The sequence below is a fragment of the Anguilla rostrata genome, chromosome 11 (assembly GCF_018555375.3).
Source record: "Anguilla rostrata isolate EN2019 chromosome 11, ASM1855537v3, whole genome shotgun sequence".
Lineage (NCBI taxonomy): Eukaryota > Metazoa > Chordata > Actinopteri > Anguilliformes > Anguillidae > Anguilla > Anguilla rostrata.
In genome coordinates this window covers 7,103,954-7,126,453 of record NC_057943.1, presented here as the reverse complement: position 1 = coordinate 7,126,453, position 22,500 = coordinate 7,103,954, and the positions used below count along the sequence as shown (strand labels likewise).

Below are 22,500 nucleotides of genomic sequence, written 5' to 3'. Positions count from 1 at the left end.
GCTGAGCAGGGCTGAATAGACGCCGTCAGCTTTCCCAGATACATGCTTAGGCCTGTAGAATGTGGAGTGCTTTGCTTGTAACTGCACCGGTTGTCTCCTTTCATTATCTGTTAATGGTGCCCGACTTGACAGGGCCATGCGATAAACGGAAGGTAGCCGGGAAAACCCGGAGTCGGATCCGGATCCGGATCCAGACTTCAGCCGGGATCCGGTCTTTCAGCAGCAGCAGCCCTCCCCGACCTGCCTGAATTATGATTTTAAAAGACTGAACCTTCGGTCGCGAATACTGATTTCCGAAATTATAACTCTCAAATCAACGTTAGCGATTGCATTTTTTTAAAAGTGCAACTTGCGCTTTATTTGATGTGTTTTTTTTTGTTTTTAAATGAAAGAGTCCCTTTAAGGAAGCGCTCTCAGCCGCTGGCATGGGCCCCGGCTCTCAGCCTCCGCAGACTAATGGGTCTCAAGATGGCTGAGACGGGAGCATTGAGGAGCGGTCCTTATGATAGGGATGATTAAATCAGCATGGTAAGTTATGTCTACAACGGGGCTGTCATGCCGTGCAAACAGGCATTACTGTGCGACTGCGTCGCTGTGGCAGTCAGTATATAATTATCCCGCTCGGCTCGCGAGGCTGAGAGCACCGGCTACGTTTTGTGCCGTTAAGGATGAAATTGCTCCGACTTCTCAAACGGCAATGATGAAATAAAAAAAAATTTCCCATGCCAGTAGAGAAGCGTAGCAGTCATCAAAGCAAAACTTAATATAAATGTAATATATAAAAATGACATTTAATAACTAATATTTCCTCCTAGATTTTTTTATTTTCAACAATTGTGTGGGCCTTCTGGGGGGAATTAGAGGCTGGAAAACTGCAAGAGAGTGAAGTGTGTGGATTCCTTTTTCATTTGGTTTAATCAATTTCTCTCAGCCATCAATTTGCGGTTACAAAGCTGCATGTTGTAAGGATGTGGCACCGCATTAATCCTTTTGTAATGGCCTTACCTGGCCAGAGGAGTCTGTTAAATGTAATTTATTTTGCAGAAACCTCCCGTTTGAACACTGCCGTATATAATGGGATGTTTGCTTGTGCGCTCGGGATTCGCTGTCTGCGTAACTAGCCGTTTGGTTTGTTTTGGTTCAAATGTGCATGGCTATGTGTGGCCATCATGGTACTGCTACCTTGTTGTAATGGTTACATACTTTCATTCTTTGGTAGCTTTTCCACCTCAGATTTTCAAAGGTAAAGTAATAGTCTGAGTCCATGTCATAAAAACAGATTTTTTTATTGGGTAGTTCTCCTGAACTGGGAATGCGTTGGTTTTGGTGTTGTCACCATTCTCTACATTTAAAATGCAGTGAACTCCTGTATTGGTGTTTTACGTTCATGCCCCTCCTCTCCTGTCTGTGGTCCACATCCATCTCCTAATCAGTCCGGTTTGATGCTTTTCTCAGTTGGTTTTTTTTTTTGTGCGGCTGCTTAAGGTGGAAAAAGAGCAAGTGCGGAGTGGCAACAGTGCACTTGACAGCTTTCCGCTCGCAGAAATGAAGCTTGATGTGTGTGTCGGAGTCGAGGAACGGGCTGGTTTGAATCAGAAGTTGGGGTGAAGGCTTTATGCTTGGGGGGGGGGGTGGGGGGTGAACAGGAGTCACCCTGTCTCAGCCTAACATGGTGAGGGTGGAGGGGAGGAAAGGGGAGGAGGGGAGGAGAGGGGGAGGTATTCGCCAGCCCTGGGATCACCAGGGACTTCCACTCAAACTGACAACCTGACAGGCCTAGCGTACATCCAGCACAACTGAAGACCCACAACGCCTCCAACTCAATTCCTATTGATCCGCGCGGTGTGTCTTCAGATACTAAAGGTGTTAATAATGGCCAGTGCGTTCTGTTTGTTTGGTAATGGTTGATTGTATTAGCGGGGAGTGGAGTTAGAGCTTTCAAACTAATTAAAATAGACACGGTTGTTCTTGTTGCATGCAAATCACACGCCTGACCCGACTCCTCTGGATAATGTCTCTTTGTTCGAGGATTGTTAGACAGTTGAAATGTCTGAGGTACAGTGGTTGTGGGTGACTAAATTGGAAAGGAAAATTATTGAGTGATAATTGCAAGCTGAGGCTGTAATATCGTGGACCGTGTTTATTCATCCTAGATAATTTGTGTTGTAGTACTTTAAAAAAAAAAAAAAAAAGGAATATGGATTGTTTGTGTGTGTGTGTGCGTGTATGTGCCTGTGCGCGTGTGTTTGTTTGTAAAATTTTATGGAAACACACTGAGTACAGTAACTTGGCAGAATGTCAGTGTGTGAGCTTACCTATAATACAGAGTGAACGTGTCAGGACCTGGACCGTTTACTCACTTAACGCTCTGCTTTCCAGTGACTGAGGTCATGCATTTTTAAAGGCTGCGTATGGGTTACCGTGTTTGAAAAACGAACTGGCTGTTTTGAAGCGGTGGATTAATCAATTATCTCCATATGCAGACGAGGGTCACAGTTTACAAAGCGCACTCCGACAACATGCACCACATCGTTTTTTTTCCCCCGTTTTGTTCGCATATTTTTGTCTGTTAACATTTCTTAGGCTACCGCAAAAGTCCAGTGCACACCAGTACATAAACAATACTTTTACTCATTATTATTATTATTATTAGCATCTTTGATTATTATATGTAGGTATAAATATCCACTATCCCATACGTTTGATTTTTATTAAATTATGGGTGTCTCGTGCATTAATCTTACTCGCAGTTGCCACGAATATGAACGGGTTGATCACACTCGGGACTTCGCCTTAATACCTTGCTTGCCGTTGCATTTTCGAGTCGACCGTGCTCTTAAGATTACCCATCAATCACGATCCCCCATAGAGCTCCGTTTTCCCAACGATCATTTGAATCCAGTCCATGTTTTTCTATTGCCCGGTTTTTAGTGGTGTTTGGGGGGGGGGGGTAATTCTCTCTCACTAGTGTCTGGATAAAGAAAGACTAGGTCAGCCGTGTGTATGCGTCTGTACAACAGCTGAGGGAGGGGGGCATCCAGAGAGATAGGCAGAACGTGGTGTGTGTGCGTGTATGAGAGTGTGTGTGCGTGTGTGTGTGTGCGTGCGCGCATACGAGAGAGGGAGAGGGGGGACAGAGCGCGTGTGTGGAAAAAGGAAGCGGAGTCGGTAAACGGCGAACTCGCTGATTTCCTATCGCAAACTACAGTGCTGTATCTGGTACTTCAGCATCGAGAGACACGGCACAGCACAAGCGGACCGGGTGAAGCCGTGTGTTTCACCCGTCCCTTGGCGTTTTTTGTTAGAATAAATTAGCGAAGCAAGGCCGTCTTTTGTTGAAGCAAGTGCCCATTGCTTCTGTGCGGACAGCGACTGTTAACGGATAAAATGCCTGCGTGATACTGTTTGGTCCGTTCTTGGATTTGGCCCAGGCCAGGAGGAAGGTTCTGAAGGGGTCAGTTCGTAGTCGCGGACGGAATTGCGACTGAAGTTTTTTTTGCTGCAGACTGTTGGAACTTAAAGATAATCAGACTGGCGGGTGAGTATTATTAGCGACATTGTATAAAAGGTAGATGTGGCTAGCGGGGGGTGAGAAAGGATGTGGGTGGGTATGTGTGTGCGGCGCGGGGGGTTGGGTTGGGGGGTGGGGGGGTGCGCTGGGGTTGAGATGGAATGTTGGCAATTACGCCTCGAGGTGATAGGTTGAAAGCTTGGTTTACTGTAGCTTTCGGTTAGACGTGTTGTACTTTTGATAGAACACACGAAGCCTGAAAGCGTGCAGTCGCTATGGAAATGTTTTAGGTACGTATGACTTCTAGCAATCTCCAAGTCGTCTTGCTACTTGGCAAACTACACTGCAGTAAAACTTGGCTAGCAAGCGAATGTTTTGGAAAGCTTTTCTAGGCGAGGGTTCTCGCCCAGGAGACAGTATCTACAAGTATTGTCCAGCCATTCCCCGCAGATCATTTCTTAACAATTCAGTCGTGTTTTAAGTGAATATCTCATCGCATTTACAACTGAATTGAACTCGTCCTTGCCGGGACATTGTGTAGCCTGTACAAAGCTGTAGGCCACATCATTTACATATAAATACAATACACCACATATTTGTGTCCTATTATCCAGCGTGAAGTACTTTAGGCACAAATATCAAATTTGTTTCAGCCCACTTGGAATCTGCATTAGTAATTCTTTTAACGTCATACCTTAAGCATTTCTTGCATTCTGGACGTTTTTTAAAGTTTAGGTAATGGAGACTAAACAAATCCTTAGTTTAAAATCATCCCCATATGTCTGATTCCTAGACCCACATTTCATGCTTGGAACTACATACTTTGTAAGGATATCTAGCCTACCACATGTTAAACAGAGTAGCAGTCCCAAAATAAATCAACAAAGTAATAAATGTGCGGTCGGAAAAGCCTCTCAAAAATTCCATTCATGTGAGCTAGGGTGTGATGAGCTATCGTGGTGTGTTTACTCAAAACCCAGGGAGAGGTGCGGAGGCATTGGGTGGACTTGCTTGACCAGTTGCCGATTGTTAAAAAAAAAGAAAAGTGGGGGGGGGGGTGGGGGGTGGGGGGGCAACCAAATCAGCTTTGCTTCCTTTTGTTGCCGTGAGTGCACAGACCATGCAGGGTGCACTGGGGGGCCTGGCCTCTGTGGAGCTGTGTGTGATTAGTCAACCCACAGTGATGTGATTGTTGTAGCAAAAAAAAAAAAAAAGAAAAAGCAAGAGTGATGGGGAAAGGCACTCTAAATAAATAAAAAAAAGAGACACGGCTTTCATGTTCTGCTCTTCTGACTGTTACTGTTGTTGTTTGTGCGAAGGGGAAATTGTCTCTCTTTTTTTGTTTAGTTATTTTTTTAAAATAAATTCCAGTAATATTTGTCATATATTTTTCATGGGAATCACGCTGGAATCCTGATCTCCAGGGCATTTTCAGATTGTTGTAGCCTAGGTGGTGTGGGAGATTGCAGGCGGTTTTAAAAAAAATAATAAAAAATAAAAAACAGAAACCAGTAGGCTTTAATTACACCAAACCCATAAGCAGGGGTGGCAGAGTCTGACTCCAAGCTAGAGCATGTTTTTTAAATGAGCTTCTCTGTAGGGCTCTCCCTTTTGTTTTTATTGGAAGTGGAAGTACTCCCACCCCCCTCCCTCCCCACTCCCCCCCCCCCCCCTGCATTTTTTATGGAAAGATCATTTAAAAGCCTTAAATGTTAATTGGCTTTTGGTCATAGTTTTTATCTTAGCCGTCCTTGGGTTTCTTTTGGCATATTTCTCTCCCCTCTCTTGTGTTAACTGGGAGCTGACCCCTGGCTTAATGATTCAGATGTGATTAATTCACTGAAGTGGGAAGACACTGCCTTCCTCATTCACAGCACAGCCACTGGAGATAATTGACTGGAAATTGGTGGCTTGTAACTCAAATATATTTTCCCAGAGCTTCCAAGCGCCCCCCACCCCCCCTCCTCTGCCCCCCCCCCCCCCCCCAAGTTATTATCTTGACATCTGCAATGTTGCTATTAGAGATGTCACGTTTCACATATTTCAGTAAATATTTAATCTGAGGTAATTGTTAGCCGTGCTCTTTTTTAAAGGCCTGAGCTTTTTGTCTAACTTAAAGATGTTACTTGGTAACTGAAATCTTGATCAAAATGTAAAAACTGCCAGCCGGTGGTGTTATTTTGGCTGTAAAACGTTGGGCTGATGGTTGTTAAGCCAGTTACTTCCTGTATTGACTTTTTCTTACACTGGTTTCAAATCATTAAATTGATTGGGGGTTTTTTTGTTCTTCTTTTGTTTCTGAAACCAATTCTGAGATCAGATCAGTGTTTAAGCAGTGAATGGGACATCTGCCACAGAGGCAAGTGGGAGTTTGAATGTGTTTTTTTTGGGGGGGGGGGGGGGTCAACATTAAGGGCTCTTTCACTGCTGAAACTGGTACTGGGCGAGCTGTAGAGTTCTGGTTCCCAAACCTCTTCTGTTCAGGGCGCTACGCTAACATTTTTTTCCCCATGGAGCACGTGTATTGAAATATTTTGGAGATCACTAATGCATCCCAATTATTACTTGTGCTCCCAAACATTTTTCCAGTTAGCACACATCAGTTTTCAAAATGGGAGCCCTGTAGAGCCCAGCTTCTGCCTTTGTGTTGGTTGGGGAACTGAATTGTGTAATGTGGAATAGTGGAACTGGTATTTTTGGTACGAAATGAACCTTTAATCATGCCCAGAGTTGTGGGTTCACATTGTGTAGCCAACTGATAGCAAAATGCCAGATTCGTTTACGGTTGGTCAAACAGCTCAGTATTATCTTGAAACACCAGTAGGCATTTTGAGGATGACTAAGTGTATTGATAAAAAAATGGCTTCTAAAGTCTTCCATTAAGCTCCTAGGGAGTGTTATTCTCACTGTCCACAGGTATGTGGTGATCTGTGTTTTCCGAACGTGACTACTGCTTTACTCAACTGCAAGCCTGCGTTCCCCCAGCCACAAAATTACAACGTGTGGCATTCCCCTCTCCAGCCTCTGCAGTAGTGACCCGGGCCTCCAGTGAAAGCTTGTTCCGGGAAAAAAAGAAAAAAAAAAAAAACTCATTAATTGGGTACAGTGCAAAATGTTAAAAAAATAAATAAAAAAACGATAAATGGGTCTTTTATCCGACTGCCTTGTAAAACGAGCCGTGCCGTTTTTGAGGGCAGTGTTCAGGGGGCACCAGAGGCGGCTGCTGATGTCACGGTGACAACAAAGGATAAACATGCCTACTTGCGCTTGGCTGGCCCGGGCACGGGGCCAGCAGACTGCTGTACGTGGGGGGGGGTGGGGCGGTGGGGCGGGGCGGGGGAGGAGCAGGAAACGCACGGTCGGCCCAGGTCTCTCTGGCGCACCTCGGGTAACGCTGACCTTCCGGGGGTGACGTGCCCGCGGAGGAGGTTATTATAAGCAAGCCGGTCTTTCGGAAAAAAAACAAGTCGGAGGGTTAGGGTGTCTGGCTCGAAAGGAAGAGCTCCAGATGAGACGGTAGGGTGCTGGTAGCACCTCAGACCTGGCAATTTGTTCTGATGCAGGGGTTTTCCTGTCTGTCTCGGTCCCTGACGTGTGCAGCCCTTAGGAATTTTTTTTTCTTTCCGCTTCGTGAGCGAGCGAAAAGATATCCTGAAAAGAGTACCTTGTGAGTGATAGCAGGTTTTTACTGGGCGGGTACTACGGTGTCTGTCCGTCCGTCTGTCTGTCAGTGTAGCAGCAGGGTTTTTTCATTGCATGTACACCACTGCGGATGACAAAAAACCAAGAAAGAAGGAGGAAGAAGAGAGAGAATCCTGTCATTGGAAGGAGAGGTAGACATGACAGCTGGTGGTTTTTTTGCTGAGCCGCGCGTGCACGCTAGCCTTTGAAAATGGATGGTCTGCCATGGTGTAAGTGGCCAGGAAACAGATGGTTACAGTCAGTGTGTGCCTGCTGATGGGCCTCATTCATATAGTCTTGAGTCCTGAGACATGAGAACCACATAGTGCAGGAGAGCAGAGGCGGAGAGGAAGATCCTCAGCTGTTTATGATCCTGTCCCGAGCTGTTTATGATACTTTTGCCGACGTTAGCTTGCTGATGAAAGTAGCTTTAACAAAAACAAACAAATAAACAAGAAACTAACCCTGTAAACTGGGTAAGTTTTCCAGCATACATAGAAATGTTGGCAGTTGTTGGCTTCGTAGCTTTATACTGAGGCACTGGGGCCTTGTTCACTTTGCAGCCAGATAGCTGTCTTTTTGAATTGAAGAAAACGATTTGAAATATTGCAGTTAAGAACCATTGACCCGCTTTCCGCGGGCATTAATATTGACATGTTACATGCTTATGACTTTAGAGAGGAGACAGAATTGGATTTTTGCTATTTAATATAGTTTTGTTTTTTCATAAATACCCTGGCCATTCCATCATGAGCTATTTTAAATTGTGTAGTACAGATGCAGACCAACACCAGAATTTCCATTAAACTAAAGAAATCTGTCAACAGTGTTCATTTTATATATTGACACCCCCTTAAGCAGCCCTTGCAAATGGGGAGAGGATGGAAGTACTTTAGATATAACCAATAGCAAATAAAGATGATTTTGGAGCATAGACATGAAACAAATGTGATTCCAAAATGCATTAAATGCTATACGACTATTCTCCCATTTAAAAAAAACCGTAACAGCTTGCTCCTCTGACTTTTCCACTAAAGTTACATTGAACTGTTTTCTTTATACTCTCCTCAGACTATTTCTTGTATTATTATATGCTCGGGAGCCGTAAATCAACGAGTGCAGATGCTGTTTGTTACAACTTCCATGTGTCAATAAAAGCCGCGCTTGTAGCAGGATAGCGCACGACGAGCATGTGGAATTAAGTTTAGCTGTGGAGAAAATGGAGCGCGCGCTGGTAAAAAAAAAAAAAAACGAGGATACGAGCCATCACCAGCTGCAGATAAATCACCACCGTATCAGATGACTGCTTAGTACACTGGAAGCGTAATTCCGTCCGCCGCAGAAATGGATCCCAGAGGAAACCGCGTCCCTGAGTGGACTCCACACTGGAAATGACCCGCGGTTTTAGACCAGAAACGCGCCGGAAGGTCAGGCTGAGGAAATACTGAGGTTTAAGAAGGAGGAGGAGGAGGAGGAGATGAGTGTAGATGGGATTGAGCAACAGAAGATTTCTGTCCATCTCTACCAGCAGGCTCACAATGTGCGCAGGTGCCTGATGTCATTGCATTACTGGGTTTAGGAGAGATGGAAAGCGTCACATTTATAATGCTTTGTGAGCGATGTGAATGTAGTAGGCCTATGCCGTTCATTCAGAACGTCCTCCCGATGAACCTGTTCGCGAGTGCCTGACTGACCCCACCTATTTGCCTTTTAGCGATTTCAGCTCTTAGCGTGTTATGCATGTCCATATGTCGGGCGCGTGAGGGATTGGTCAGGCATTTAATCACGTTAACAGAGTGTGAACATTAACAAAAGAAACGCGTCACGTGCTGATCCCAGCAGAAAGCCTCTCTGATATGTTTTCTGTCTTTGATTGCCTCCCCAGAGGTCGGACCGCAAACTCTGAATGAATAATTAAATCTGCGAGCTGCTGTTGTATATGTACGGAGAGGAAGTCGATCCTCCCGATCTTCCAGGATGTATTTACAAAGAGCTTCCCGACGCCGCTCTGAAGGCTGATCTGAAATGTGTTTTGGAGGGAGAAATCAAAGCTGAACTAATCTTTTTTTTAGCGTGTTAAAACTCCTTGGTTATGACTAATTTTAGCAGTTAATGTTTTCGTGTTTCCATAATTGTAAATGTGGGAGTGTGAATGGGTATGTATTTGCCTACGCTAGCTTTTGGCTTTTTGTGAGCCATGACTCACGTTGCCTTTGGGTGACAGTGCACGGAAACGACTGTAAATGCTAGGCTGAATAAGTTTAGCTTGCACGTGAAAACATGTAATTGCTTGTGTAAAGTAGTAACGCTTAGGGACATGTTACCGCGCATAGTAGGAGTAGGATTCTGTAACAGACGTACATGTTTGTTGGGTTGATGGGGCTGAGTGAAATGCAGTAGTTGAGATGCTTATTTTAGAGGTTGTGCGGTGTAACAATTCAGATGGATTAGTGTAACAAGATTCTACATGGGAATCCCTGTTGCGGTGGGCATGTTGATGCATTGTAGATTAGGCTATGGTAGGGCTTGCATGCCAGATTATATCTGTGCAACTGGAGGTTAAGGACAAAATCGCCAGGCCTGGTGTATGTATGCTATTTAGTTAGGATATTGACATACAGGGCTGCAGGGTGTGACAGGTCGGATAGATTTGTTTACATTCATTTGCATACATTTGATAACCTTTTGGGCTAATATTTTACTCTGAAACTCTGGTAGTTGTGCCTCAGCAGCTCTCATGACACCTTGCTAATCAGGTTGACTGCTGGCCAAAAGCTTGTGGCATTTCACTGTTGTGAATTATGTATCTAAATGTATTTCACCGCTTTGCTTGCCGATTAGAACATCTTACAAGCCTAGAAACGCAAAGAGAATTGATCTTGCTGTTGGGATAGCCAGCTTGTTGGGTAGAAATAATCTGTAATCCCAGGATTTTTGGTAGCCATTACTGAGATACTGCACTGGAAAGAAATAAAATTGTAGTTTGCCAGTTTTTGGATAACACGTGCTGTGTGGCACTGCAGCATTGGTTTGGGAAAAAAATAATAATATAAGTTATTTCTTAAATACAGATAATTCGATTTGAATGTGGTCAAATGGACAAAAGGTTTTACGAGCTAACAAAAGGATCTCAGCCCCGGCACGCAAGAATGTGGCTTAATTAATTAGAAAAAATGATTTACTGTTGGCTGAATGTGTAGAGAATGGGCAGGCATTCAGGATCATAGTCTGAGCCGAACATTATTGGATGCAGAAAGGGGGAAGGAGGATCAAGGGTAATGCAGACAGGGGCTTTTTCCCTGAAAGTGTGTTGTACCGGCTCAGTTGTTGCATAGAGGCTGATGAGAGTTTGACAGGGCACTGAAGGATAGTTATTTAATCTGTCCGCTTGATGGAATTGGCTGGACTTTACACAGCTTGTGTAGACAGTTTCCTGTTTGTGTGGTGAATGCTGGGATTGGTGATGCCTCAGGTTTCAGAGAGAGATCGCGAGAGAGAGTGTGAGTGAGTGAGTGAGTGAGTGGTGCACTGGCCTGTGCTCAGGCCTAAGGGCATGTTGTAACTGTTCATGATTTAGGGAAGGGGGGTGGCTGTAGTTAATGTGATGTTCCTTGACATTTTTTTTTGTGTGTGAGTGGATGAATGGCCTCTGAGTAAGTAGATATTTTCATATCTCAGCTTCAGAATTTCATTTTTGCTGTTTGTTCTGTTTGACGTATATGGCTAAGTATGTTTAGGCTAGGCTATGTGTTAAAAGCCTGTTTATTAAAGAATTTTGTGTATTAACGGTATAGTGCTCCTCCCTGCATATCAACATGCAAACAGTTTTTTTTGTTACCCAGTTAATTTTGGCCTTGTCAAGAGGAATTCACTCAACTCGATTTTTAAGATTGTTTTTTTGGTAACCTCCAATCCGTCTGATTGAGTTGGAGCCTCACCGTCGCACGTTTTATTGGATGACATCGTGGCCCTTTTCTTGTCTGGCATCTTAATTCGGCAGCAAAGTGGAATTGGAGTTAAGAGGAGCGCCTCTTTTCTTGTATCGACAGGGCCGAGTGCCATTTCTGTCCTTCCATTATGACTCTCTCGCAGATCGCATCACTCCTTCCGTTTGACTGGTGCCCGAGGTGAACAGAATCTTGATTTCATAGACACACAGTGGCTTTAAACACAACAGTGCAAAACACTACATTACATTACATTTTATTTGGCAGATTCTTTTATGTGGAGTAATGTACAATAAGTGCATACCAAAGGTCACTAGAACAACTACAGATCCCAGGTCAGATAAGGCACAGTTCTCATAAAGTATCAGTTAGGCTATCCGTAGCCGTGAACATCGAGTCAAGCTAACACGGTAAGAATATATGGTCAGTGAAGTTATGGCAAGTCATAAACTTAAAAAAAAAAACCCTTAGTTTGTAGTGTAACATAAACCATACTTTCACAAGGTTTTTTTTTTTTCAATTACTTCGTTCATAAAACGCGTTTGTCTTGAACGTGACAAATTCTGTCAGTTCGCAGGCGTTGAAGGCACCAGAAGTAGCAGGCAACGTGAGCAATAAAAGATCTCAACTGCTCTGTCGTTTGTGAGTTAAACACAACAAATGGCTTCCTGGGGCTGGTCTGGGGCAGTGAATCATCCCAGCCAGGATCGTCTCTAAAAAATAACCGGCGTCAAACTTCAGGTGTCGAGCCGAGGCTTCGGAAAACAAGTTTACTCAGGCGTCGCGTTGTGTGGAGTTAGTGTGGTTTAAACTGTAAGTGTTTTACATGCGCAAGTTCATCGCAGTTTTATTAATGCATTAAAACTGCTTGTGCGCTCTGAATTATACATCATGCTGTGAATTATGCATCGGCTGCTCAGTCCTTAATGATAACTGCCCAGACTTTAAACCGACGTATCTGCCATTTTTTCCATTGATCTTGTTTGTGTTTTGCTAATTCCCCCCCCCCCCCCCTAAAGGCAGTTTACTCTGGAGGATTTGTTTGGCTGTAAAGTACTAGGGCAGGGTGAAAACGATTCCTCTGGGTCGTCACTGAACACAATTTTCACTTTAAAGGCACTTACGAGGGCTTGCCTTTGGGAATTATTGATTGTCAAGAAAATCGCCAATAATTTCCGAAAAGGGCAGTATTGAGAAATTAGTAAAACATTCTTCCTTCCTCTGTTTTAGGTTCCTTTCTGCATGTTTATCGGTTGAATTCTGGGACAGATTGCATGGCTGTGCACCTGCCCTCTGTTGTCAGAGCTGCATATGGGATTTTAGTGTATATTGATGTCTTGATGGCTTCAGTCCTCCTTGTAGTACTGACGAACGCCTTGCTTCATCACGCGCAGAAGTGGCCGCGGCTTTTGTCTGCGTGGTGCTTTGCTTAAAAAACAGCACCATCAAGATTGATTATTATCATGCTGGATGTGCCTCTCCTTGTCAGGGTCATCCTAATAATTCATCAAGATGAAATCAGAATGGTCTCTCTCTCTCTCTCGCGCGCGTGTGTGTGTGTGCGTCGACAGACCGCATTAACGCACAGCGCCGAGCAAAACAGTCATTAGAAATGACAGCTTATTGGATTTGATCCTCTTTCCCTCGAACGCGAGCCCATTCTTCAGATTAATTAGGGAGATGACGAGGCTGCCCCAGGCGCCAGTGAAGCGCCTGACCTTTTTTGAAGAGGCGAATTAGGACTTTGTTAAAAAATGTAAATGACTGTAAGGAATGGGGGCTGGCGCTCTCAGAAACAGGGAGGGTGGGGGTGGGGGGGGTTGGAGGGGGGGTGGGTGGAAGGTAAGGGAGAGGATTCATCTCGCTGGGAGCGGGCGGGCGAGCGAGGGAGATTCGGCGGGGTTAAGAAGGTAATCACTCACGGAGCCATTAGGCCCGACGCCCGACCGAAACGCGTTCGCACCTTTCTGCGGGAGAGGCGCGCTCCTCGCTCTCATTGTTTTTATTTTCTTCTCTTCGCACGGCCATGTTAACAAGGCGCAGGCGATTCCCCCCCTTCCCCCCCCCCCGCGAGCGAGACGTCTCTCGTCTCTTCAGTTCGGAAGCTGCGAGGACCATTCGGGCTCCTGTTGACTTAATCTGCTGCTGTCTTGCTCAGAACAAGACATAAAGTCTTCAGAGTTCATAAATTGCTCCGGACTTGTCTTCAGTGTTATATTTCTGTAATAAATTAGACCCTGACAGAAAAGGTTTTTCTTGAGAGGTGGAGGGCAGGGGGTGGGTGGGTGGGTGGAGGGTGGGGGTGGGGGATTCGTTTTTAGGACAAATGAATGATTCCACCAAAGAGCCTACAGCATTCTGTCTACTTCATTTGCATAGCGGACTATAATGACAAAGGTTATTTTCTTTTAACTGTAATTATGTGGGGGAAAAAAAACAATGTTTGCATTAAAAATGTTAATGACCTGTTTGAAAGAGTGAACCAAGGTTAATCATTTCATCTTCACCTGGGTTTCAAGCGTGGACTTGGGCTACGCAAATCTACGGGTCGTTTCTGCCCGAGGTCAAATTGTCACACGCAGCACTCCCACAGACCTACCATTGACCTTTTGAAGGTTAATATTTATGAAGGAGCATCTGCTTCACTATATCTATAAGCCTTTTTATTTTATTTTTAGTTTTGTCTTTTTTTTCCCCCAGTTGGACAAGCTAGAGTTCTGTCTAGCTAGTCCAATCAGTATGATAATGGTTATTTTAATTTTGTTTTCACACAGTGGTAAAGTAGAGTTCCTCTCCAATCACGTTGATAGGTAATTTACACCGGTTAGTTTTACCTTGTCTTGCCTAGCTTTGGCCAAAGGGTGAAATGAGTTCTCATCGCATCATGCAAAATGCTTTCCCCCATACCTAGGTCACGAGATAATGACAGGCAAAATTGTGTTCCACATTGTATACTAGGAACTAGGTTTGTTGGTGCATAGAATTTGTGAAGTCGGTTGTTTGCCACAGTGTTGTTCTGCATGCATTATGGACAGACCTGTGAATTAGCATTAGCATTTTAACACCACCCTCTTGCTGTATGTTGCTCCTGAAACAGAGATTTCCTTAACCTGTTTAAGCCCTCTTGAAGTAGACCAATTAAAAATGATTGCTTCCTCTTCTGGCCAAAAAAAAAAAAACTTAGGACTTTTTTTTTTTTTCATTGGACACTGGAATGCAGTACCTCACACATATATTTGAGTATAAATTTATAAATAAAAAAATACAGACATTTATCAGTAATTACAGGTCAGTGTATCACTGCAGATTTGTTTGTTTCCAGGGGATTGTCTAATAACCATAACTCTGAATTAGTTTGGTTCAGCTCAATACAGTGATCCAAAAATGTTTTTATTTTTATTTTGTTTATTTTTCACGATGCAGAGTAAGTCTGTTTCTTTTTGCTGGTGTGGCCAAAGACCTGTGACCACGGGAGCACAAAGAGGAGAAGGGAGTGCAATGTTTTTTTTAGTTTAAAAAAATTTTTTTTTTTAAATACCAGCAGCGTTGTGTCTGGCTGTGAAATGGCTTCGAAATCTTCTGTTGGGACAGGCTGCTGCACTCCGAGCCCTTTAAAAACCCTAATAATATTTCACGAGGTGGCACAGTTTTAGACACTGTTATTCATTTAGTGATTTTTTTTTTTACGGACAAATTTAGAGCTGAAAACACAGTTTTTTTCTTTCTTTTCTTCTCTCTCTCTCTCTCTCTCTCTCTCCTTCTCGTGAGCCTGACTGAGAGTCGTTGACGCAGGACGGCGTTTTTTTGTCGCAGCGGATGAATGTACAAGTGGTTGTAAGAAAACACAAAGGCATGATGGGTGTTTGTGAGGGGGTCAGGCGTTCTTGACCCCGGGGGTTAACGTGCGGGTCACTGAGCGGGCGACTGTGAGCCTAATGAAGCTGCGGGACTCTGTGCTGCACCGCTAGATTCACCCTGCTAACTTCAGCCTGCTAACTTCAGCCTTCTGACTTCAGCTGTAAACTCCCATGGAGCCAAAATGGAGTCTGACTATGCAGTGCTGCACTTGGACAGATAAGTTTGACAGTTATTGATTTAGTAACCACAGAAATGTGGATGTCGGCTAAACCCCCCCCAGGCCTAGCCTATGTTGTGTTGCTGACTTGAGAAGTGTATGACATTTCTTTATTTCCAAATGAATGTTTGGTCATTTAAAAAAAAAAAAAAACAAACAAAAAAAAAAACGGTGTAACCTGAAACGGAAATGTTTCTTTTTGGTGTAGTTTTGTGTGCTGGGTTTTTATTGTTTTTCTCACAGAGAAATCAGAACCTGGCGCCCTTTCCTATGTCCATTTCGCTCGGCCAAAAGCCAGTTGGAACAGCGTCCTGTCATTAACGGACTGAAAACGTAGACCACGCGAGTGGAAAGCGGGCATAATGTGGACCGGGCCCTGAAGCTGTCCCCTCTGGGTTTCCTGGGGCTTTTCTTCCTTTGTTTGCGCTTTTAAAACTCGGCCATTCAGCCGAGACACTGCGAGCAAAGTGTCTCATTTGTTGTGAAAGCTGTAACTAACTCATTGGAGACTGCTGGCATTTTAAGAGGCCCTCGCGTCTGCAGTTTACGGGCTCACTGGTGTTACTGTCAGGCCCGTAACCTGCCATTCCTGGACCCCCTCCAAAAAAGCGCCGTCCACTTAAAGACCCGGGGTTAGGTCTTCAGTTACAGTCCTGTGGCCGTGTACCAATAAAATTCCCCGCTTCCTGCCGCTCGGGGGGGGCGGGGGGGAGGGAAAGAAAAGAAATTGGAAACGACGCGGCGAGTTTCTGTAATAAAAACAAGCGCAGAGACAAAGCGGCAGAAATGCGCCAAAGATGATGAACACGGCGAGTGCTTTAACATCTGCCTCCGCTACAGCCAATGAGGCGTGAGTGATTATTTCCCCCCGCCCTCCCCCCTCTTCTGGGAGCCCCCTGATTCCACCCTGCCGGCCTCGCTGTAAATGGAATCCTCGGCTCGCGAAGGTTCCGTGCCTTTCATCAAGCACTGGGGGGGAGGGGTGGGGGCGTGGGGGGAGGGGGAGGGGGAGGGGGGAGTGGGACAACGGCTTTGGTTTTGCCAGCAGGTGTTTACACTCCAAAGCAGAAAATGCAATATCTTCGCCATCAGGAAAAGAGCTGGCCTAGCAGTGCTGGGGAAAATGGCAAAGAAAGAGATAGCTCTGTGAAAGGGAGTCCCTGCCACTCTTACAAGGAGTCAAAACATTGTCGCAACAGCGTTTGATATTTTAAAACCAACCCCCCCCCCCTCCCCCCATTCAAATAAATAAAAACGGATTCATCTGAAGATGGAGGTTGATGTTTAAAACGGTTGAGTTGGAGAGGGTTTTCTGTAGTTCTGGCTTTCACTGATTAAAGGAACACTTGTAGATAATCCTCTCGAATGAATGCGCCTTTGTTGTGTGGAAAAAAGGGGAAAGATTTCGCTTCCTAAATGCTTATCACCTTGGTGAGATCTGCCTCTCTGCAAGGATAAATATTTAATGATATGGGGGGGGGGAGGAGGGAGGGGGGAGGCTGAAACAGGCTGGTAGTGAGAAATGGCACTTCTATTTATAATCCTCCTCTTCCATAAAGTAATGGAATTGATAGGCAGGCCAAGGTTATTAGTGTGTGTGAGAACAGCAGCTCACCTCTGTGTTAAGAGTCTGTAAGTGACTGTACGTGTCTCAGGAATGGTGAAGATTTTTTGGGTTTTTTCTTTTTCCACCCCCACCTCTAGCTGTGATTTATTTTGACAGCCCAAATGTTTAGGAAAGCATCCCCCCCCCCCCCCCACCCCCCCACCCCCCTCATCTCACACAGCCATAGTAGCTGTTAAAAAAATCTCTATCTTTGAAACGCCACATGCTTCCACTGTAGCACATGTCACATGGAAAATATAGGGTAACAGCAAACATGTCACTTGGGGTGAGAAAATGCTTTGTGAACATGTCACGGAGGATACAGGCTGCATGTTCACCGGATCGCTCATTTATGGCGGCACAGATATACCGTGCTTCAGAGGGTTGTAGTCAGCACGTCTGTGATAATGACTGCGTTTAGGTTTCACGCGCAGTGATAATCTGATCATAGCCCTATTAAGGCAAAAACTCTGATTGTCTGAATGGTCATGTAAACAGCACAGTCTCATTTTTATAATTGGGGTAAGGTCTTAATCGCAATGAAGCGAAACACCACTAGATTTTTTTGCCCAGTCCTTGGAATTATTGGTGCATGCAAACGTCTTTCTTTGCCCGCCTGATGTCTGGTTTCATTCTTCCGATTAAAAAAAAAAACTTCGTAATTGGAGTAGTGAGATGTTTACCAAAGTTATAATTGCAAGAATATCTGACTAATGTTGGTATTAGTCACCTGAATGTTTTGCCTAGAAAATAAAAGGTGGCGTTGTGTTGGTTAATTGCCTCATTTGATATAGATTTTTGTTTTCCCCACCAAGGAGCTTTGTGTTTTCTCTTGGTGTTCTGTAGGCACTTCTCCAAAAATGTTTTTTGTTTAATGTGAAAATGAAAAGTTGGCCTGACGTGACGTGGCATGTAAAGCTGTCTCCCTGCAGCAGTAGCATTAGCATATATTTAAAGAGCACTGCATCTGACCCGTGCATTTGGAGTCTGTATATTTAAGATCATGTCTATCGAATGTTTCCCCTTATTTTTATTTCCATAGCTTTTGAGAAATGTTTACATTGTCATTCAAGGGTTTACAAAGTACACTACAACAGCGTGATAGGGAATAAACGAGAAGTCTCAGTTTAATATGCGCGACAAACATCTACATTTCTTATCACCGTACATAAATTGTGTTTCCATGGAAACTGTAGTACACCGTAAGTAATACATACAAACACAGTGTTAAATGGGCTAATGATAAGATGTTCTTGAAGCAGGTTCTGTGTCTTTCAGCTGCAGTTTCTTTGGTTTTTGAAGAGATGTTGTTCTTCTAGCAGTAAACGCGTGTCTGCCCAGTGGAGGATCCTCTTGCTGTGTTGTCAGATCCCGTTTCAGTCAAAGCAGGAACGCACTGCAGTTTCAATCAGAAAACCGTAATGTGAACAATAGTATTAACTATAGTATCAACTGCAATTAAACAGTATAAAGAATTAGCCTAGGTAAGCCTTCAGTAAGATGATGTAGTTCTGTTTATCTGTAATTCTGTTTATTATCATAACCACACCCATGAGTTTGTCCTTGTGCGTTTAAATATAGAGCATTTTACTAGATGCAAGTTTTAATGGGATTTCCCCCCCCCCTTCTTTGTAAAGCCTCCTGTCTGTGTATGGTTATGTTTCCTCCCTCTGTTCCTTTCCTCTCTGAGTGTTTTTCAACTTTTATGGCCTTCCTCATCAGGAAGCCATTAAGGGGCTGCTAGCGTAGCACAAATGCCCCAGCAGTTTGTAGAGGCTGCTAGCGTAGCACAAATGCCCCAGCAGTTTGAAGGGGCTGCTAGCATAGCACAAATGCCCCGAGAGTTTGAAGGGGCTGCTAGCGTAGCACAAATGCCCCTGCAGTTTGTATGGGCTGCTAGCATAGCACAAATGCCCCAACAGTTTGTAGGGGCTGCTAGCATAGCACAAATGCCCCCGGAGTTTGAAGGGGCTGCTAGCGTAGCACAGATGCCCCAGCAGTTTGTAGAGGCTGCTAGCATAGCACAAATGCCCCGAGAGTTTGTAGGGGCTGCTAGCATAGCACAAATGCCCCCGCAGATTGTAGGGGCTGTTAGCATAGCACAAATGCCCCAGCAGTTTGTATGGGCTGCTAGCGTAGCACAAATGCCCCAACAGTTTGTAGAGGCTGCTAGCATAGCACAAATGCCCCAAGAGTTTGTAGGGGCTGCTAGCATAGCACAAATGCCCCCGCAGATTGTAGGGGCTGTTAGCATAGCACAAATGCCCCAGCAGTTTGTAGAGGCTGCTAGCATAGCACAAATGCCCCGAGAGTTTGTAGGGGCTGCTAGCATAGCACAAATGCCCCATTAGTTTGTTGGGGTTGCAGTTTGTGGGGGCTGCTGTGTTGCTTGTGAGGTGCGGTGTAAGCTTGGAATGCTTGACACAGGCTATAAACCCTGCGTAAAAAAAACTGCACAGAACTGGCTTCAGCGGTTCTGCTGTAGCCAATTCTCCTGCGAAACGGCTCGATCTTCCCGCTACCCTCGCAGTGCTGTAAGACCATCAAACGTCAGACGGAGATCTAAGCCATTTCAGCGGCTTTTTGTGACTTTCCCCACACGCGTCGTTTCTTAAAAAAAAAACGGAAACAGATCCAAGATTACCGTCTTCTCTGCCTGTGTGACTGTTGGCCCGTGGTTCTGGATTGTGACCGCGATTCGACAGCCTCCCCACCCCCGCCCCCGGTTTTCAAAACGCACACCTATTCTTGTTTGTTGGGTGGGCGCGCGTGTTGTAACGGTCTAATAAAACACGTCGGCCCTTTTGTGATCTGCTGAACGCGCGCTTGTCAGGATCGCGGATCTCTCTCTCGCGCGCCCGGCCCTCCGACTGCAGGTGTTGGGTTACGAGGCTCCCCTTTGTGGCCCGCCGAAGATGAGCGTCGGGGATCGATAGCGCTTAGCTTAGCGCCCATCTAATTGGTTCATGAGCGGCATCGTAATGCCGAGCCGGAGATCATTTTTTTGTTCTCTGGCGTGATGACAAATCAAACCTCCGGGTTGCCGGGACACGCTGTAAATATGTATTTATTTATTTATTTTTTGGGGGGGGGGGGGTTGGGGGGTGGGAGGGTGGGGGTATCTTTTTTGAAGCAGAGGCGTCACGCTAATTACGGACTCGTCAGCGGTGGAAAAAAACGAGCCGCTGTGTAATTAGCACCGGGGCTGTTGCTACATGATACAATGCGGGTTGATGAGTGTGTGCGTGTGTGCGTGTGTGCGTGTGTGCGTGTGTGCGTGTGTGTATGTGCGTGTGTGTGCGTGTGCGTGTGCGTGTGCGCTAGAGCGCGGCGTGTGGTGGTGTGTGTGGTGCGTGCGTGCGTGCGTGGCGTGGCGGTGTGTGTGTTGTGCGCGTGCGTGTGCGCGTGCGTGTGTGTGTGTGCGTGTGTGTGTGCGTGTGTGTGTGTGCGTGCGTGCGTGCGTGCGTGCGTGCGTGCGTGTGATGAATGCTGGGCCTTAAACAGGAGGGCTGCCATTGTAAGGAGGTTTGTTCCATCTGTTAAAGGAAGGGAGAGACTCTTCTGTCTGACAGGGGATGGGGCGGGGAACGAGGGGTGGGGGGGGGCGTAGCAGGGGGTATTAAACAGGGGGGGAATATAAAAGCGGGGTTTTAGATCTGCCCCTTGTCTTCACCTTAATTACCGTAAGGAGATAATGAAGCAGGAGAAGCAGAATCTTTCTGATCTGATTACTCATAGTGGGTGGGGCCCTATCATGCTGGACCAATCACAGCCCGCATTACTAGGCCAGCAATGGTGTGCGATTGGTCAGAGCTGAGATGCCCCCCCCGTTCCTGTTTTTTTAACGCAGGGCTGCAGGGGGAGGGTCGGTGGCTGGTGTCGGTGTTCCCCTGGTCCCGTTACCCAGGGCGATACATCAGGGAGCTGGAGTGCGCGTTAAGGAGCCGCTGAAAGAAAAATATGAAAGTTTCAGGCCACATTTCCCCTTCGTTGGAGTTTTTTTTTATTAGCTTAGCGCGGCGCGCGGCTAAGAGCGCAAACACAAGCTCTCAGCTGTCTTTTAGAATAATGCATTGCTCATTTGGTCTGACACGTGTATATATACACTGGGGTAAAAGTAGCTCTGCGGTAATTGTTTTCTCAGAGGAAGTTAAACAAGCTTGGGAGTATTTTCAGCGTGCCGACACAATAGCTTTCAGTGTTGTCCGATCGCCCTTTTTTTCCCCTGCTTTCACTATCATAACATCAAAACCAAAAAAAGCACCTTCCCCCCCCCACTGTCCAAAGACATTAATCAAGTTAATTCAAAGAATTCGCTCAGATTGAACGTCTTTTTAGCGTTTGTTGAGGGATTACATCGTTAGTTTGTTGAGGGATTACATAGCTCTTTTGTTTGCTCAGTTATTCTTAACACACCGGTGAGTAAATATGGAGTCGCCTAAGATGGCATGCAGTTTTTTTTTTCTTCCCCCAGCTGTTTTGATGACTGTCTGGTGCAGCTGGCTTTGCGTTTGGATCTCGTGTTCGTTGGGCAGCCCGTTACCGCCCGGAAAAGCGTGTGTTGCGTTCAGACGAACGGCTCTCGAGAATGATTGTTCCTGACCGTCTTTAAATTCTGGAAAACGTGTCTCACTTCGGCTGCGGCTCCAGCTGCTAATCGGCCAGTACGCTATCCTCTTTATGTTGACGCTTTGGTGCTCCGCTACGTCATACCGCCATAATGCTAGAAGTATGCTTGTAAGATTACAGGAGACTCCATTTACGTGGGGGGGCGGGGGGAGTCAGTGAGCTTGGTAAGGCTGTGTGTAGCGGTCTGTTTTCTGCGCTGTATTGATCTGCACATTAGCTTAGCTTCTCTTTTTTTTTTCTCCCCCCCCCCCTCCACTTAATGCGTGTAAAACCATGTGCCCCACACTCCCACACACATACATAATTAACCCTCCGCAGATTTCCCCAGACTGAGAGAGAGAGAGAGAGAGAGAGAGAGAACAGAGACAGAGCAGAGACAGAGAGAGAGAGAGACAGAGAGACAGAGAGAGAGACAGAGAGAGAGAGAGAGAGAGAGAGAGAGAGAGAGAGAGTTGGGCTGAGCTGTAATTCTCGCGATCCACACAATGTGCTGTTTGTGTGTTATTAGTGCAGTGTGGCCCTCACTCTTGGCTGCTGAGGGTGCTTGTGGTGTGTGGAACAGCGCTGTCGTCCCCTCCAGACGTGGGGTAGGTACAGTGACCTGTCTTTTTTTTTTTTCCATGAGACGGCACGGCTGGACTTCACCGAAGCCCCCCCCCCCATTCCCACTTCTGAAGGGTTGAGCCGCGGCGGGAAAAACGGCTGCTGCCAAAAAAAAAAAACGCTCTCGTCCGCGTTCGCCTTTCAGACTCTGCGACCCACCTCTCGCTCTCGCCAAAAAACCGTCAGCCAGGCTTTTTCAGAGCAATTACAGAGATCTGTTGTGTTTGGGTTACTTTTAGCATCTCCTTTGTGTTGCCGTGGAGAGGAAGGAATTACCTCGCTTTCCCCCCCCCCCCGCCCCGGCTCCCCCAAATCTCGCAGCTGTGCTAGAAGCTGAGCTTTAGCGTTTCCTGAGTGTGTTTGTATCTGATCTGGCGCTCTCTCTCTCTCTCTCTCTCTCTGCGCCCCGTTGCCGTGCTCAAAGCGGGGCTCGCTCAGCTGGAGTCGC

At 45.7% G+C, this 22,500-nt stretch overlaps 1 protein-coding gene across 7 annotated transcripts in view; it reads left to right on the top strand.

The window, feature by feature from the left end:
- LOC135235352 (arginine-glutamic acid dipeptide repeats protein-like) overlaps nt 1-22,500 on the top strand; it is a 180,992-nt gene that overhangs the window by 42,958 nt on the left and 115,534 nt on the right. Inside the window, exon 1 of one of the 7 annotated variants that reach the window (XM_064300772.1) lies at nt 2,989-3,538. The exons of the other annotated variants lie outside the window; for them this stretch is intronic. The gene's annotated coding sequence lies outside the window, so the exon portion shown is untranslated. Of the gene's footprint in view, nt 1-2,988; nt 3,539-22,500 lie in introns of those variants that run through there. 7 annotated transcript variants of the gene reach the window in all.